The following is a 19,806-nucleotide window of genomic DNA, read 5'->3' as shown; positions in this document are numbered from 1 at the left end:
AGGATCTGGCCGTTTCCACCTGATACGCCCCATACTTTTGTCTTCCGCCCCTGTTGGAATTCACCCACGAGTCGATCCCATCAAACTAGATAAATACACGCGACACAAAATTTATCGCCAATACCAGATGCATACACGACAAATGCCTTTCAACTTGCCTTGCGCATGCTCCATTAAGTTGAGGTGCTGCTTAGATTTTAATTGGGTGGTTTCTCACAAAATTGCACGCACTAGCTAGCTTGTGCACATTAATTACGGACCGGAAGAAATTGTCACTGACAATACCAGGGGAAATGAAGCTGAAAGTAGATGACTCATATGAAAGATTGTTGCATTAGTCAATTGAATCAAAAGTCCAAACTGATAGAAAGACCAGGAAATGTATTCATCTACGCTATTTTAGTCTTTAACATGGGTTCGGTGGAGGTCGCAAAATCTTTTTTCTTTTATTTTTAATACTACGCGAACAGGATTTTGAACTTGAGAATTCTTAGCTTCGATACCATGAAAAAATTGTTGCATTAGCCAATTAAACCAAAAATCCAAACTGATAGAAAGAGACTAAGCAGTGTATTTATATTTAACATCATACACGGCCAATAAGGCTGAACTGGCCGAAGCATTGGAAGAAGGACTGAAGCGCGATGCATTGGACTACACAGAAAATTACACTAGACTGGATTGCACTGAAGCCCTAGAGTTAATAAAGGAAGGCACGCATGATATATAAGTCGGTCTATATCCCCTTAAAGTTTCAGCCATTAGAGAGCTAGTTAGGGAGAGACGAACAATTTGTGCGAATATTGAACGTGATGCCAATGGTGCTGCTCACGGTAGATAAGTGAGCTCAAGAGACACCGGCAGTATGCTCATGGCTCAGGAACAACCCTAAGGAAATGTCCGAGGTCATTACCTGTGATTGGAACTCTATCAATGCTTAATAAAATCCTCTTTTCATATGCTGAAAAAATGTAATATATCCTTTTGATGATTTTATTTTCTTCTTATGTCGGAAAAGACAAAGACCATGTATCTCTTGCGAAGTTCATGTATCTCTTGCAAAGTTTTAAATAACCTGCCATAGCTTGGCTATAGCCTTTTAAGAGACCTGCCACTGCGGCTAAGCCATTTGTAGGCTAAATAAGAAAAAAAACGCTAATAGGGGCTATAGCCATATTTAGTCCCTAATTAGATTCTAATTTAACCCTAAACCTCATGTATTTGTAATTTCTCTTTTGTTTCTTTTTATTTTGTTGTTTTCTGAAATTTGCCTTCAGTATGATTATATAAAACTTGTGAGTTGTATCATGAATTATGTTTGAATTATAGTTTTTTTAAGATATGACTGAAATATTCCAATTTTTTGAAAAACCGCTAAATGGAATAGCTCACTATAGCCTTTCATAGTCTCTAAAAATATCGCGGCTAAATGAGATAGCCGGCTATTTTAAACTATATGATTTCTTGCAGGTCATACTTGTCCATTTAGGTTAATTGTAGATTTGTAGCTTATTACGGCTGCAAAATTCCTCATGAAAACGGGGTGGGGAGATAGAAAATAAACAATAACAAAAGTGCAGAACACCTCCATCATATATACACATCGGCAGAGATCAAAAGCAAACCTTATATGTTGAACAGATCAGCTGCCTGTACTGTATGCAGCTCTCGTTCTGCGTGCAATCTCCAAACCAGTTAATTTCAAGCATAACTGCATAGGTGCATAACAAGTGTACTAGAAGTGTAGAACAAACGGAGATACACACGTAAGGACTTACACGGGCGAACTCCTCCTGCGAGGGCACGTCGCCGGCGAGGACGCGCTGCATGAACGCGAGCTTGTCGACGCGGGGAGCGCCTAGGACTGCAGGCGGCAGATGGCGCTCCATGGCCTGGTATATCCGTTTCGGAAGATGGGGTGGGATCTCGTTCGCCTCGACCAGATCGGAGTAGTCTTCCGTCGGGTGGCCCTTTTTAGGGAAATGACGAAGCCGTGGCATAGGAGCTCGCCGTTTTGGCACCGGCTGCGGATCTGGCTCAGGGACCGGCGGTTCCTCCACGTACCGTCGGGGTTTGGTCAATTTCCGGTGACGGCGGGACGACGACATAGTCGCGAGCGGACGAACAAGCTAGGGCTAGCTTTGGTGCGGCGGGGGCGGGGGCGGCGGTGGCGAGGGTGTTTGGAGATGGGGATGAAGGAGAGGGAGTCGCAGCGCGTGTGAAATTTGAGCAGAGGGCACGGCAGCGTGATCAGTTTTGGAAGGGAGTTAGAGGAGCGTGAACAGTTTTGGAAAGGAGTGAAGAGGACGACGGGAACAAATCGCTGGCTGCATGCCAGTAGAAGGACTGAAACGTGGACAGGACTCCTGATCTGATCGAGTGGAATTCGGGTACGATCAAACCGAACCGCTTCTGAATCAACCTCGTCTTGCTTCTTTATTAGGGGCCGGTCCATGTTTTCTTATTCTGAGGAGTTGATCTATTTGTTGGCAACACAAAGATCACAACAACAGAGACCCGAAGGAGAGAGGGGGAAGACAACATGTCAAAGCGGCAGTGCATGCTTCAGTCATGTGGCCGCACGGCCAAGCGGCTGCTGCCGCAGCAGCCGCGTCAGCATCTCTATCTCGTGGTGGATGACTGGGAAAATGGATACAGCGTGCGGAAGATAGACCTCGACGCCGATACTGACGCCGACACCATTGAGCAATATGCGGAGCCCCTCCCAGAGCCCCCCGTTATTCGCTTTAGGGCCCCTCACGGCCTTTTGTGGTATTTCGGCGGGCATGGCACCAACATCCTTGCCATGCCAGTATCCAGCGAAGCCGACAACGCTTTCCCTGTGCTCGACACACAAACGCTGGGGCTCACCGTCTGCGCACACCCTGCTGGCCAGAAGGTTTATCCCAAACCTGTTTTCGCTTCCGTAGCCGGCGAGCTTTACATGATAGTGTCCACCAGTGTGTGTGTGCTTGGCGCTCCGCCACCCTGCAACGAAGACAGTCAGACGCAGTGGTCTTGGACCATACTCTCAGCCTTGGCTCCGTTCAAGTCTAGTTGCATCATATCCTATGTAGTGCACCCTGATGGCCGGACACTCTTCGTCTCGGAGTATGAGCAGAAATGCACCTTCTCCTTGAACACTGAGAACCTCAGCTGGAGATGCCAAGGAAGCTGGCTCATGCCTTTCAAAGGCCAAGCCTACTTCGACGACGAGCTTGATGCTTGGGTTGGACTATGCCGTCACAAAGGCGGTATCGGCTATGTCTGCTCATGTGATGTTGCCACCGTGGACAATTGCAGTTCCATGCCAGCCTGGAAGCTTGGCAAGGATCAGCTCTTCTCTGCAGACGACGAGAGGCACCTAGGTGCCACCCTTCTCTACATGGGCAATAGCACCTACTGCTTGATTGAGTCTCTCGTCCACAAACATAATCAGCCTTCCAAATGTTGTCGGGATCTACGCCGTTCTCGTGTGTTGCATGTGACCAAGTTTGGTCTCAAGTATGACAAAAATGGAGAGCTGAGAACAACGCGCCTAAGTGCGCGCTCATACGAGATGGTAGAAGGACACGAGCTTAACGAGATCTGCTCGACTCCTGTGGCATTCTGGATGTAGTTAAACTTATTTTACAACCATGTTTGACCCCATCCGCCGTCTTGTTTGTGTTTTTGTGTACCTTCCTTCCCGAGATAACATCTTTCAGATTCCAGTTGTGAATGTCATAATTTTTGTTCGAATTTCGAATATCTTAGTTGAAATTTTCAGTTGCTTCAAACAGTGAATGTTCACCGCATAGACTGTTATGTTTATATATTTTGAAGTGTTTTTAATATTTAGAAACTGAGACAAAACTGAGTGGTTTATAGATACCAGATGACCCGTTGCACCGCTGGCTCAATTCGTGGAATCGAGACACAACTTTTGCTATAAGGTTTAAATTTTGATTCATGGACATGTGATATGATATCACAAACTTAATAATAGTTAACAAGAACAAAGGGGTACAATCATCGGCACTTAGTAAAGTAATAAATCCTGTAAATACCACCAATGCAATTGGCGGAATCGAGACATGACTTACGCCACTAGGTCTATCTTTATTTTGAAGATAAACAAATAATGATACTTATTAATTCAGAAAGCAAGGACGCTACCATGAAAATAATTAGTCTCCCAAAATTGCATCGCCAATAATGCATGTAAGAGCATCTCCATCGGTGAGCCCATAGCAACTCTCATACAGCTATTGGGGTCTAAGAAAAAGAATGCTCCCACCGGCGAGACCCCAATAGAAATCCACGTCATCTCGAGTCCCATATAGGCGTTGGCAACCCCCAAGCGAACCCGGTACTTGGGGTGGCAACAGGAAGCACCAACTCCACATAGGACTACACGGTTCGGCCCACACGTCAGCATCTCTATCTCCACCGTTAGACTGTATATATATACTTATCCTCTGTATTATACGTGTAACTCTGTATATATGTACACTATAAATATAAACCCTATGCCAACCCTAAGGGGTGTCGAGCGTTCCCGAACATCTACGTTTTACATGGTATCAGCCTGATCTCGGTCGATGTCTTCCGCTGCCTCGGAGTCAACCGCCGCCGCCGCGGCTGCGTCCACCGGCACGTCCGTCTTCGTCGCCTCGACCACCTCCACGATGCTGGTGTCGGCCTCCCCCATGGCCGCCCCGCTCGTATCGTCGTTCCTTGCGGCGCTCCTCGCCGGGAACGCGCCGCCGCCACTTGCACCCCGGCCGATCTCCACCACGGCCGCTGGGATCTCCATGCCAGGCTTTGGCCTGCCGCTGTCTAGGCTCTCTATGTGGCCCTCTGCTGTTTCCTCCACCGCCGCAGTCACTGCTCCGATCGCAACTGCCCCGCGGTCACCGAGTGTCTTCGCTCCCCTCGTCACGCGTGTCACCTGAGGCGCTGGTTCCCTATGGCGCGCCTGCCTCGACGTACGGTGTCGGGCCCTATGGCCATCCGCTGTTCTACTGGGCGCCACCGGTGGTGTACGACACCCACTCGCCGCCCCATGCCTCCTAAACACCATCCTCGGAGCTGCCTCCTCCTACAGCTCTGGTCGCACGTCACTTTGTTCCCGGCCGTGACCCTGCACCAGTGTACCTTGCACATCTCCTAACGGTGAAGTTGGTTGCGGACAATTACCTCCTCTGGCGGGCTCAACTCCTGCCCCTTCTCTGCAGTCACCATCTTGAAGGGTTTGTTGACGGCACTCTGCCGTGCCCTCCAAGCATGCTCTCGGTCACCACGGCCAATGGCGCCCCGATGATGGTTGCCAACCCAGGGCATCGCCAGTGGGTTGCTCAGGATCAAGCCATCCTTGGAGCTATTTAGTCGTCGCTCACTCCGTCTGTGGCGGGCATGGTGATTTTCGCCGCCACGTCTCACGATGCTTGGGGCACCCTTGACTCCAGCTTCTCCTCGCAATCCATGGTGTGCTCCATGGCTATCCGCACCAAGCTTGGCGACATCAAGAAACTGGACTCCTCCATCACGACCTACTTCAACTGGGTCAAGGAGATGGCAGACACCCTGTCCTCAATTGGACAGCTTCTTCGTGATGAGGAATTCACCTCCTTCATCCTCAATGGGCTCGATGAAGACTACGAGGCACTGGTGGAAAACATCAATGGACGTGATACTCCGATACAGCCGTGTGAACTATATGCGCGCCTTCTCAACACCGAGCAATGTCGTCTCAAGCTCGGCCCCGAGGATTTTCTGACCCCTCGGTGAATGTTGCGTCTCGGTGTGGTGGACGTCTGCAGCAGCCACCTCGCCCGTCTGGTGGCGTGCCGCCGCAGAACCGGCCACCCGCCCAGCCCTGCCCCAACAACACCAACACTGTCTCGGGCGGGCGTGGTCGGGCATGGCTGTGCACCGCATGTGGGGCTAAGGCCAATTTTGCAGCATTGAGGGTCATCTCGCCTTCCGTTTCAATCGACGCTTCAAACAAGATTTCCTAGGTATTGGGAATGATGGCCGCGGAAATGAGAAGCAAGCGGAATTGGCAACACAGGTTACTACCTCGTCCTACCCTATTGATCCCACCTGGAACATGGACACTGGCACTACGGATCACTTGACACATGATCTCTCCCAGCTCCACGCGCGGGAGTCCTACACCGGCCACGACCAGGTTCGCACTGTTGACGGGTCAGGTATGCACATCTCTCACATTGGTCAGGTATCACTTCTTTCACGTACCTCTAAATCTATTCATCTGCGTAATATTCTATTCTACGTGTTCCTTCAGTCACGTGCCATTTACTGTCTTCAAAAAGCTCACCCTAGATAATGATGTTTTTGTTGAGTTTCACCATTTTCATTTTTTGTTTTGTTAAGGATCGAGTCACCCAGGACGTTCTTCTTAGAGGTCGGAGTCCCCATGGTCTCTACACACTTGATGTGCATGCCGCCCCGCATGCTCTCAGTGGCATTCGCTTCTCTACGTCGCATTGGCACTCTCGCTCTGGTCATCCTACCACCCCCATAGTTCGTCACGTGCTTCGTCGCCATGATCTCCCATTTGTGTCTAGTAATAAGGAACTTGCAGTTTGTGATGTCTGTCAGCAAGGCAAGAGTCATCAACTCTCTTTTTCTGCGTCAAATCATGTTGCCAAGACTCCTCTTGAGCTTATATATTCGGATGTGTGGGGCCATGCCCAATCTTCAGTCAGTGGTCACAGTTATTATGTCAATTTCGTTGATGCTTATAGTAGGTTTACATGGCTTTATCTACTTAAACGTAAATTTGATGTGTTCGATGTTTTTCTGCAATTTCAAGCTCATGTTGAGTGTCTTCTTAATGCCAAAATTGTTCATGTTCAGTCTGATTGGGGGTTGAATACAGAAATTTTAGTTCATTCTGTCAGAAACATGGCATTGCACACCGTATAGCTTGTCATCATACACATCAGCAAAATGGTGCTGCTGAAACGCAAGCACCGTCACATAGCTGGAACTGGTCTAACCCTTCTTGCGCTTGCTTTTGTACCTTTTCGTTTCAAAATTGATGCGTTCACCACTGATTGTTTCCTTATTAAGGCTCCCCACACGCCTCCTTAACATGAAGACTCTTGCTGAGCTTCTCTTCCATGAACCAGATTACATTTTTCTCAAAGTGTTTGGTTATGTGTGTTGGCCACATCTTCGCCCGTATAATAATCGCAAACTCGAGTTCCGCTCTAAAAAATGTGTGTTTCTTGGCTATACTTCTCATGCATAAGGGTTATAAGTGCCTTCATATTTCATCTAACCGTGTTTATATATCCCGTGATGTTATCTTTGATGAAAACTCATTTCCGTTTGCCTGGTCAGTTTGAAGATGTTGCACACACACACCACCAGCTTCATCTCCCACTTTGCCTGGTCAGTTTGAAGATGTTGCATACTGGCCTATTTTGTTGCCTAACCATGGTGTAGGTGTTGGACGGGGTGCTCGCCTTGAACTCCTGGACGCTCCAGTTCGCGCGTAGGATGCAGTCAAATTCGACTACGTTGATCACTAGTCAAATTCGACTACGTTGATCACTACCTGGGGCATGCAGCCCCCTTGCTCGTCGTGCCACCCGCGCGCGCGAGCAGCCCCCCCCCCCCCCCCCCCCGCATTGGAAGATATAGTGGAGTGGGAAGCCCGACAACGATCAAGGGATAAGGTCACGTCTTGATTTTTCATTGGGACTTGGTAGTGCTATCCTGGTGTGGGAGGGAGAGAGCACTAGTACAACTAGTGTTTTCAGGAGAGAGAGCCCAAGATATTCACAAGATATAAAATTTACAATGTGTACAATGTGACCAACATATGAACTCAAAAACTAATGTGTAAATTTCGGTAATCGCACATGGGGTTCATGTGAAGCTTTTCAGCACCATTTTGAGTAGTCTACCACATCACACAATGATATAAAATTAAGAGTCTTAAATGAGCATTTTGTACCTTTGTTCGAGGCTAGGATGAATATTGGAAATTGTTTAGCACAAATTTTTGATTAATGCATAACCATCTCCTCCAATGTCTCATTGTTAATTAGCTACATAGACTACAAGCTAAACTGATTAAATGGTCATGCCCAATCTTTTTTTCAAAATGTGCCGAACAAACTCAAGGAGTACATATATTGCATAAAGTGAATTAAGCATTTCACAACATGTTGGTCTATCCCTACAGACCTCATCCTTTATTACCATACTTTGACAAGAACCTGAAATTAGCAGTTGACAAAACCAAAGTTACTTATAATATACATGTAAAATAATATGATGGTTCTTGAGTAAAAATACAAAAAAAATATTTAGGGGATGAGCATACCAATTACCAGCCTCATGGTATCGGCATATTATGTTTGCACACGTTGTTTTCTTTTAGGCATTCGATGCACCAGTCAGGAAAATCTATCTTGCATTTTGTCACCTCCTTGAACAATGAACTATATCGATGAAGCAACATTGTTACTCGATAAATAATCATGGAATTATACAATGATTAGTAATGAATATATGGGTGTCTATGTGCTTGTGCTTCTACAAAAACTAACACAATCATAAGCATCTTTAAAGGAACACACAGCAGACATACATATGTCCACACTGACAAGAAGATATTACGGTTAGCATTGCATATATTCTAGTTTTACCACTCTTAGTAAATCACTTGATGTGATTAAAGATAATACTTACTTTTTCAATGGCGGATAGTCAACCATAAGAAAACTAATGCTAAAATTCTTCTTGTTAACCAATGCATGTAGATATAGTCAATGACTAGAGATAAATGCTACAACATTTTTCAAGTTGCCTTAACAAGATCGTGTTTCTTTGGTCATTAGGAAGATTGATATAAGAAATTATTTTTAAGTAAAGCTTCAAAAGAAAAAGATGGAACATGCACACAACATCTAGAAATATATGTATGCATATTTAGAGTTCCATAATAAGATGCATGTGTGTGTACCTTTTGCACTGCATGATCATGTTAGCCCTAAATCCAGATGTTGGGCATACTTTATGTCGATGGCGACCATGGTATAGCAAGGCTTGTCCAACAACATGAGAATACGAAAATATTTCCTGGACCAGCAAAAATAATTATAAATAATTGAGATGTCACATCTTTGTGGATTCATGTATATTAAATGAGAAGAAAAAATGAAGGTGGTATATGTAGTTAACACTTTTAAATCATTCCTACAATAATGAGATCAAAATATAAGTAGGTGGATAGTAGAGGTTGCTTTGGTGCACTTCTCGTCCCAGGTTCGAGTCGTAGCGCTTAACAGAGATATGTAGATAAGTATAACGAAAATGTTGACAAACAGTCTAGTATAGATAAATATTTTGCACTACTTTAATTTTCTAAACAAATATCCCCTCTACTAGTCTCCTTTAGTGCTTGCCACCCGGGGAAAGTTCTTAGCCCACAAATGATTATCCGTAGTTCGAATATGTACGCGTATTGTTGATGTAAATATTGTGTTTAGATTACTTACTGAATAATTACATCATATAAGTAAATGACAACATTTCCTTAAATGTAACCTTACTGGCCTTGCCACTTGATTATTGTTTATGCATGCTATCCAATGGGTACACACGCCTATGTTACATGAAGCCTGCTCTTTTATTTATATATAGAGATTTTTTTTATTAACGCACCATATCAGAATTTATACCATGACTTCAATTTCCATTTCAATACAGTAAATGTAAATGATGGATAAATGCCATGTTTGAATGCAATATACTTTCCTCAACACGTTTATCTGATCTCTGTGAAACTAAGTTCATTCTTGTAATTACTTGTACATACATTCTAGCCATATTAGTAACCCATTTCTAACCAAAATTGTATAAGATCATGCTTATTTAGTAACTAAACACTAAATCTTATTTTTATTTTGTTGTGTACATAATAAAAAGTAGTGAAAATTAAGGTTTTGGATAAATCCATGGATAGTTTACCTACTAGCAAAATTATTGTGTAAATAAAGTACCTGGAGTTGTGGTTCTGAATTGACATGGTACCCACAACGACTACCAAGAAAGAACATTTGACCTTGAGTAAATTGTTTGCCTAGGCAGACATTTAGTGTAATATGAGAGTCATCCACATGTATCTCTGCAAATATATATTTGGGTATACCCATTAGGAGGATGGTAGCATCATGGTTTAACAACCGAAAGTGGGAATCAAAATACTATCTTAGAAGATAAATAGGCCAGAAACCAAATAGGATATACCATGTTAGTGTATCATTTATATATATTTAAAAAATACTAGTAGCTCATATGAAATATCTTCAAGTGCCACAAGCTAACACAACACTCTGTTTGGGATAATTCAATGACCATAAGAACAAAATATATACATATGTATAATAATATAGACCATAAGGTTCAGGATTATTGCATGGCTATTTTGTATATACAATCATTTAATTCTTTTATGGTAAAGGCCTAAAGGGATACTTGGCAAAAACAAGATGAAGAAGGTTATATGCTTGCTTCTGTACCTAGGCCATTGTCATATCCATCATATGAACAAACAGGTCTGCCACCGCCATCATCTCCACCATATGAAACAACATAAGAATGTTGAGAGTCCAAACTTCTACCCCCAACTTCAGGGAAAAGAACTGTAGAAAACATGAAGAAATGAAAATATATATTCCTTTAAATGTAGATTTATTTAGAGCATAAATATCATTGGGAATTCATAATCTATGTACAACTATTTCCCCTTTCACAAAAAATAAATTAATAAGCTTTGCTAGCGAAATATGACCTTTGGAAATAGGTGAGATAAACTTCTTCATGAGGTCATCAAGCATCCCTTTCATTCCAATATCAGAAATAGTGGTTCCACGGCTAGGCTTGTGAAAGTTATTTGGATCATTTATCTCTTGTTTTTCTCTATGTGCCCAGTTTTGAAAATTTTCAACCTATAAGTACAAAAAATGATTAAATCAGTTGATCTAAAATGTGCAAGTATAAAGAGGTACATCTAAAAACATGTAAATCATCGCTAATTTATTTTTAAAATTTGTTTAGTAAAGACCAACAAGATAATATAGGTCATATGCACCTCGTTCATGAGCATTTCGCAGAATGCTGGTCGAAACATGGGAAATGTGTACACTTTAGGTACCGGCTCATGGATGATATCATTGAAACTTTGTATTGTATTTCCACGAATGGCTCGGAGAAACGATGGCATGAAGAAAGCATGAGGATTCATTTTGTACAGTTGGGCATGTAGAGGCTGCAAAATCGTGAGTAAATGGATATATAGAGTATATAGTTGTATATCAGAAAGAATGGTAGTGCATGCGTATCATATGAAAGATATTGCATAAATAACTTTATAGAAGTAAATAAAATGTTAACATACAGATTGAGCATAATTTTACAAACAACTAGAGACATATGAAGATCCTAGGATGTCGCTGAAGGAACAATATAAATCAACAAGCAATTAGAACCATGCTGAAAAGTGAAAACTGGGTGTAATGTGCACAAGCTAGCTAGTTGCGTGCAATTTACCACCCAATTAAAATCTAAGCAGCGCCTGAACTTAATGGAGCATGCAGTCATTTGAGATTCCGGCCATACATGTGCATATATAGCATAAAAAGGGAAGATTAGGAAAAAAAAAACCATGCGGCCGATTGTACTAAAACATAGATGGTTACCCGCATGAAGAACAAGGGTTCCAGAGAGACAGGATAGCAGGGGACTGTTGGAAATAATCTAAACTTAGGGTGCATAAGTTTGGGTTAGTTTCCTAGTATCTCTGTGTTTGTCCTAATACTCGTTTGAGTCAGAGTAGAAGACTAATTTCTGTAGGAATTTAAGTAGTGCAAGTCCACATTGCATGCAAGGCAAGTTGAAAGACAGCTGCCGTGTATGTATCTGGTATTGGCGATAAATTTTGTATCGCGTGTATTTATCTGGTTTGATGGGATCGACTCGTGGGTGAATTCCAACAGGGACGGAAGACAAAAGATCCGAAAGAAATTGTCACCGACAATACCGGGGGAAATGAAGCTGAAAGTAGATGACTCATATGAAAAATTGTTGCATTAGTCAATTGAACCAAAAGTCCAAATTGATAGAAAGAGTAGGCAATGTATTCATCTAGGCTATTTTAGTCTTTAACATGGGTTCGGTGGAGGTTGCAAAATATTTTTTCTTTTATTTCTAATACTACGCGAGCAGGATCTTGAACTTGAGAATTCTTAGCTTCGATACCATGAAAAATTATTGCATTAGCCAATTAAACCATAAGTCCAAACTGGTAGAAAGAGACTAAGCAGTGTATTTATATTCAACATCATAAAGGGTCAATAAGGCTGAACTGGAAGCATTGGACGAAGGACTGAAGCGCGATGCATTGGACTACACAGAAAATTACACTAGACTGGATTGCACTGAAGCCCTAGAGTTAATAAAGGAAGGCACGCATGATATGTAAGTCGGTGTATATCCCCTTAAAGCTTCAGCCATTAGAGAGCTAGTTAGAGAGAGAGGAACAATTTGTGCGAATATTGAGCGTGATGCCAACGGTGCTGCTCACGGTCTGGCACAGATAAGTTGAGCTCAAGAGACACCGGCAGTATGCTCATGGCTTAGGAACAACCCTAAGGAAATGTTTGAGGTCATTACCTGTGATTGGAACTCTATCAATGCTTAATAAAATCCTCTTTTCCTATGCCGAAAAAATGTAGTATATCCTTTTGATGATTTTATTTTCTTCTTATGTCGGAAAAGACAAAGACCATGTATCTCTTTGCGAAGTTCATGTATCTCTTGGAAAGTTTTAAATAACCTGACATAGCTTGGCTATAGCCTTTTAAGAGACCTACCACTGCGGCTAAGCCATTTGTAGGCTAAATAAGAAAAAAAAAACGCTAATAGCGGCTATAGCCATATTTAGTCCCTAATTAGCTTCTAATTTAACCCTAAACCTCATGTATTTGTAATTTCTTTTCTGTTTCTTTTTTATTTGTTGTTTTCTGAAATTTGCCTTCAGTATGATTATATAAAACTTGTGAGTTGTATCATGAATTATGTTTGAATTATAGTTTTTTAAGATATTACTGAATTATTCCAATTTTTTGAAAAACCGCAAAGTGGAATAGCTCACTATAGCCTTTCATAGTCTCTAAAAATATCGCGGCTAAATGAGATAGCCGGCTTTTTTAAACTATATGATTTCTTGCAGGTCATACTTGTCCATTAGGTTAATTGTAGATTTGTAGCTAATTACGGCTGCAAAATTCCTCATAAAAACGGGGTGGGGAGATAGAAAATAAACAATAACAAAAGTGCAGAACACCTCCATCATATATACACATCGGCAGAGATCAAGTGCAAACCTTGTATGTTGAACAGATCATCTGCCTGTACTGCACGTAGCTCTCCATCTGCGTCCAATCTCAAATCCAGTTAATTTCAAGCATAACTAGAAGTCTAGAACAAACGGAGATATACAAATAAGGACTTACACGGGCGAACTCCTCCTGCGAGGGCACATCGCCGGCGAGGACGCGCTGCATGAACGCGAGCTTCTCGAGGCGGGGAGCAACCAGGACTGCAGGCGGCAGATGGCGCTCCATGGCCTGGTATATCCGTTTCGGAAGATGAGGTGGGATCTCGTTCGCGTCGACCAGATCGGAGTAGTCTTCCGTCCGGCGGCCCTGGACAGGGAAATGACGAAGCCGCGGCACAGGAGCTCGCCGTTTTGGCACCGGCTGCGGCTCTGGCTCAGGGACCGGAGGCTCCTCATACCGTCGGGGTTTGGTCAGTTTCCGGTGACGGCGCGACGACGACATGGTCGCGAGTGGACGAGCAAACTAGGGCTTTGGTGCGGCGGCGGCGGCAGAGAGGGGCTGGAGATGGGGAGGAAGGAGAGTGAGGGAAGTGTCGCAGCGCGTGTGAAATTTGAAGGAGGGCACGGCAGCGTGATCAGTTTAGGAAAGGAGTTAGAGGAGAGTAGGGCCGGTTAAGAACAGTTTTGGAAAGGGGTGAAGAGGACACGGCGTCGCTGGTTGCATGCGGATGACACTTTGCTCATGTCAGTAGAAGGAGCAAGACTGCGAGGGTCGTGACGCGTTCCAGGATGAAGGGGCACGCCTCGCTGTAGCAGCCCACCGTCATCAGGACGGCCGGGACGTTCATGCCGGAGGAAGTAACAAGCGTCGCCTCCGATCACTCCAGCGTGCCGACCTTCTCTTCGGGAACACTATGGTGGGCTTTTGCCACATCGGCGGTAGTTGAAACTGTGCTGCCTGCCTTCCTTGAACGCATTGAGGTCGTCCGAGGTTTTTACCCACTACGTCTTCTACTCACGATCAGCGTCGCGATCGATTCTGTGTCCGCCGTGCTGTTCTTCCGGAGCTTATCCCCGGCGTGGACAGTGAGGGTCTCGTGATCTCGTGTACACTGCCTGCCTCCCCCGACGAGATAATATGAGAAGGCGACAGTGGCCTGGAAATGTTGTGTGTTTGTTTTAAAATCAGATTGAAACTTTCAGTCATCTGTTTTTACTTGTTATGTCGCTAGGGTTGTTTGGGGTGTTCTCACAAATATGTTTGGCACTTCATCTTGTCCAAAAACTCTTTGGCAAGATATCGGCTGGTTTTACTGCTTGTTGCGCGGAGGGAAAAATATATATTGATGTTTGCTCCAGTACAACCCCCTCCCCCAAACTCAGAGCAAACTAATTAAGACGATCAATGTTACGCCCCTTCTCCCCCACAAGAGGCGATAAGGGCGGCGACTCGTTTTCCCCCAATTTTTCCATAAGGCATGGCTCGTATCTAAAATCTGGGGGCCGTTCCATCACACTAGAGAACAAAGTCTTAGTCATTTTGCCCATAAGGTATTGGCTCGCATCTGTCAAAAGATTTAAAATCTAGTGACTCTAAAAGTCCATCAGAATGGACCTTCTTCATGCGTTTAACACCAATATGACCTATAGACTGCAATGCCAGATATAGATGATACTATCATCAGTAAGCTTACATCTTTTAGCATCAATGTTATGGATGTGTGAATCATTAGAATCGAGATTTAATAAGAACAAACCATTAATCTTCGGTGCATGAACATAGAAGACATCATTTATATAAATGGAACAACCAGATTTAAATGAATAACGGTCTTGCGTCAAGCAAGACGCACTTATATGTTCATACTCAATGCGGGTACAAAGTAACATTTATTCAAAACTAAAATTAACCCCGAAAGTAGACTAAGCCGAAGAGTGCCAGACAGCCACCACATCAACTTTGCAGTCGTTGACAACACGCATCGTCACCTCATCCTTTACCAAGCGTCGCTTATTCTATAACTCCTGCTAAGAGTTACAAATGTGAGCAACAAAACCGGTATCAAATACTCATGTGTTACTTTGAGCACTTGTGAGGTAAAATGTATATCACATATACCTTTGTCTTTCCCCGCGATCTTGTCGGCCTTCTTATCTTCGAGATACTTCGGGCAGTTGTGTTTCCAGTGATCATCCCCCTTGCAGTAAAAGCACTCGACACCAGGCATGGGTGCCTTCAATGGAGTGGCAACAGACTTGCCATTCCTCTTAGACTTCCCGTCCTTGCCATTCTTGCCAGACTTCTTGTGGTTCACGGTCTTGTTGACCATTGTGCTCCTTCTTGATTTCCACCTCAACAATTTTGAGCATCGCGTACAACTCAGATAGGGACTTAGTCATCCCTTGCATGTTGTAGTTCAGGAATTGCAACACCCTATCAGTAGCCAGCTCGTTCAAAATCTTGCGTTCCAATCGTTCAGTCGTTGAGCTAGACATCTTCACCACGTGCTCGCTCAAGCAGTTGTGCTCTTCTATCTTGGCCGAGAAGAATAGCTCAGAGGCTTCATACCTCTCGGCCGAGGCTTGAGGTGCAAAGATAGCATGAAGATCGGTGATTATTTCAAAAGCACCCATGTTCTCAAAGAGCTTCTGCAAATCAGCCTCCATGGCACAGAGCATGCCACTCTGGATTAAGGAGGAATCATCCGCCTTGGATTGGAACACATTCCTTTCATCCTGAGAGGAGGTGTCGGCTGGCTTGTGACCTAGCTAGCGCATCCTCTAGTACATAGGTCATCTTGTGAGGAGCGAGGAGAATCCTCGGGGTGCGGTACCAGGATATGAAGTTGGACCCATCAGTTTTAGGTTTCCCTTTTCAAGGAATTGGCCTGGGTTGAAGGTGGGGCGAGACATCTATAATGGTATTTGCAAAAGTACATCAAGACTAATCTCATAATATAAGTTCATGTCTAATTCAAATAAACTACAAGAACTCCCACTCGAACGAACATCACTCGTCGTTGTTTAGTGATTACACGGTCCTAATTCACTACACTGCCCCTGATCATCATGGCCGGTGGGATAGCTTTAAAGGTAGACATCAACATATCAATCACATCAACTATGTGACTAATGCTTAACCTTTCGATCGCTTGTATTCTGAGGTTATGTTTGTACATGCTAGGCTCACCAATGTAATCTTAGTGTTTTCGCAGTGCAACATGGCTTACACCCACTGTATGCGAATGCCGAGATGTCTAACACCCGATCATCACGGCGTGCTTCATAACGGGGAACTTTATAGGTGGTGCACAGTAAGGGAGAATACAGTTTTGGTATTTAATTTGAAGGATCATCTTATAATGCTATCGTCGTATATCTAATACAAACAAAATAAGTTACATAAAGTAATAACATCATATGAAATTAAATATGTGACATGATATGATCATTGCACGTTCATCTCCATCAAGCGCTCCGTCACGGCACTAGGTCCATGGCGCCTCCACATCCGTGGCTTTGAAAAAATCATTTAACTTACCATGACCACACCATATCACATGCCCTCTGCAAAACAAAGTTAGACGCATCTACTTTATCTTTTGTTTGTTTTACGTGGTTGTTAGGGCTGTCACGAAAGAATCATTTCTTACCTACGAACTTTCGGACCACAATATTGATTGACTAGTTGTTGCTTTAAATCCCTTGCTCACGGCCCTATGTTACAAATACCGTATCAACTAAATTAAGAGAGGCAGAAACCCCACTAGCCGCTTATATGGGACAAGCCATATGTCAAGCACGGAACCAGTCTTGTATAAGCATACGCGTAAGATCAGTTTAGGGCCGCTTAATCAGATAAGAACAAGTGCACGTGAGAAGGGTGACAATTATAAATCAATGCTCACATATCACTATGTGTTCTAATCGTACCAACACATCTACGCATAGGTCACTCAGATACCATTGAAGGGTCTCGTAGCAGAAAACAAAAATACTCCTACCAACGAATATAGACAGGATCTATTATATGCAGATGTAAGGTAACGAAGGAGTTTTGGTGTGCATACCCTTGAAGACCGAGAGTGTTATGTTCCGAACGAAACATATTTGCTGAACATGTACGGCGACGCCGACCTCAAGGTCGAGTAGACGTATAGGCGGTGAAGTGCTGCAACTGGCAGCACCTCCTTAGTTCTACACGGGTACAGTGTAGACGACGTCCCCTGGGCTCCGTTCAAGCGAAGCAGCGGAAGAAGATGAGCCGGCCAAGGATCTAGCAGGACAACGACGTGCTTTTGGTGGAGATCTCCAACCCCGTGTATAGGTTCCAAAACTCCGGAACCACGCCTGAGGGAGAGAGAGGGAGAGCAGCAAAGAGTTAAGAGGTGAATGTGGAGAGGAGCTCTCCTCTCCTTTATATAGGCGTGGGGGTGGATCCTCCACCACATGCGCGGGCGCAGCACATCTTGACCGCCGGCACCCTCTCCCTTTAGGGTTTGTGGTGCCTTCCCTAATGGGATTCCACATGGTGGCCCATTAGGGGTCACTAGTAGAAAAAGAGCCTTCCATCCGCCCCCATTAGTCCCCAAAATATACGAACCGCGACTAATGGGGTCTTTAGTCGCGGTTCGGGAGGCGAACCGCGACCAAAGGCCTGGGCCCAGGGCGCTCGGTGGCCAGCTGGTGGACGGGAGGAGCTTTAGTCGCGGTTGGCCTGGCCAACCGCGACTAAAGGTGCCCGAAGGCCTTTAATCGTGGTTGGCCAGGCCAACCGCGACTAAAGCCCCACCCCTATATATACCCGTTCAGCACACTCACTTAGCCATTTGGTGCCACTTTCTTCACAATCTTCACAAGTGGGTGGTGGGTTTGATTTTGGTTCCTCTTATGCACACAAGGTGTTCGATGAAATGCCCGAGAGATTGAAAGAAACATGATATGAAGTGTCCAAGCCAGACTTGAGCTTTCTCATTTATTTTTCCTCGATCGCGGTTAGCAAGTTGAACCTTTCATGTGTCATTGATAAAATATGCATGTGTGTAGTTCATTGTTTAATTTCTATTATTTCTAGCTAGTTAGTTTAACAAATGCATGATGGTTAATTATATACTTTATATAATAATAATGCAGATGAATGGGCAATGGATGTATGGTAACCGACTCTCCGGCGAGTTCACTACGGGTTTGAAAGATTTCCTCGTGGTGGCTAATGCGGACAAGCAGGGGGTTTTGTTATCTGTCCATGTGTTGGCTGTAAGAATCAGAAGGGTTACTCTTCCTCAAGAGAAGTTCACCTGCACCTGCTTCGGCACGGTTTCATGCCAAGCTATAATTGTTGGACCAAGCATGGAGAAAGAGGGGTTATAATGGAAGAAGATGAAGAAGGGGATGATTTCATCGATGACAATTATCTTGATCATTTCGGTGATACTTTCATGGAGGATGCTGAAGGTGGGGAAGGTGAAGGGTGTAACGGCCCCGGGTAGTACACCTATTAGATTTGTCTGTTCTTTTCTATTTGTGCATCATCATATGCATCATGCATATTTTCTAACTCCAAAATTATTTTTATTAAAACCTATTTTGTTGTTACAATTAATCCCCTCCTTTTATCCCAAATACAAATATAATTTATATGGTATTTTCCTATGTAAAAACTGTTTGAAAATGGCTTTTAAATTAAAACAGGAAAAATAAATAAAAGAGAAACGTTTTAAATATAAAAAAGGGGAGATGTCTCCCAACCGGCCAGGCCTGCAAGCCCAACCGACAGCCTCCCCCTAGCCCACCTCCTTCCCGTGGCCGATCCAGCCCACCTAGGAAAACCCTAGGGTTTCCACCGGCCACCTGGTCATTTTCCACTCCACCCCCTCCGCCGCCGGCCCCTCCCCTTTTTCATTATCGCGGCTCGGTCCTCCCACCTCTCTCTCAGCCTCTCCCCGACCCGAGCTGCTCGTCCCCCATCCTCTCCGCATCACTCCTGCAAGGAGACCACCCGCGCCCAGCGCCGCCCCGCTCCCCTCGACCCTGCTTGGCCGCCGTCCACTCTTCCCCGACGCGGGCCGTCCTTTTACCCGCCGCCTGCCGACGGCCACCATCCCGCGCGACATCGCCCTTCTCTCCAGCTCCGTCCGCCGCGCAGGTCCGTGTCTGCCTCGTCGCCCCGGCCCCTGTCTCGCGACCTCCGCCTCGCGCTGCGGGCGGCCTTCTCCGACATGGCCTCCTCGAGCCCTGGCGTCCTCTGCTCGTCACCGACGTCGCCCTGCTACTGCGACCATGCGCCACATCTCCTCCGTCTCCCCGAGCTCCTCCCGTCGCGCGTGTCCGCATGGCCGCGCCCTCCCCTTCCTCGACCCCATCGGCAACCACCGTCGCCAGCTCTCTGCGTGTCTCCACGTGCAGTGCCAAGCTCCGGCCGTCCTCCTGGTGTAGTTCCC

The sequence above is a fragment of the Lolium perenne genome, chromosome 3, assembly GCF_019359855.2.
Source record: "Lolium perenne isolate Kyuss_39 chromosome 3, Kyuss_2.0, whole genome shotgun sequence".
NCBI classification, from domain to species: Eukaryota; Viridiplantae; Streptophyta; class Magnoliopsida; order Poales; family Poaceae; genus Lolium; species Lolium perenne.
Note: the sequence above shows the minus strand (reverse complement) of the source record.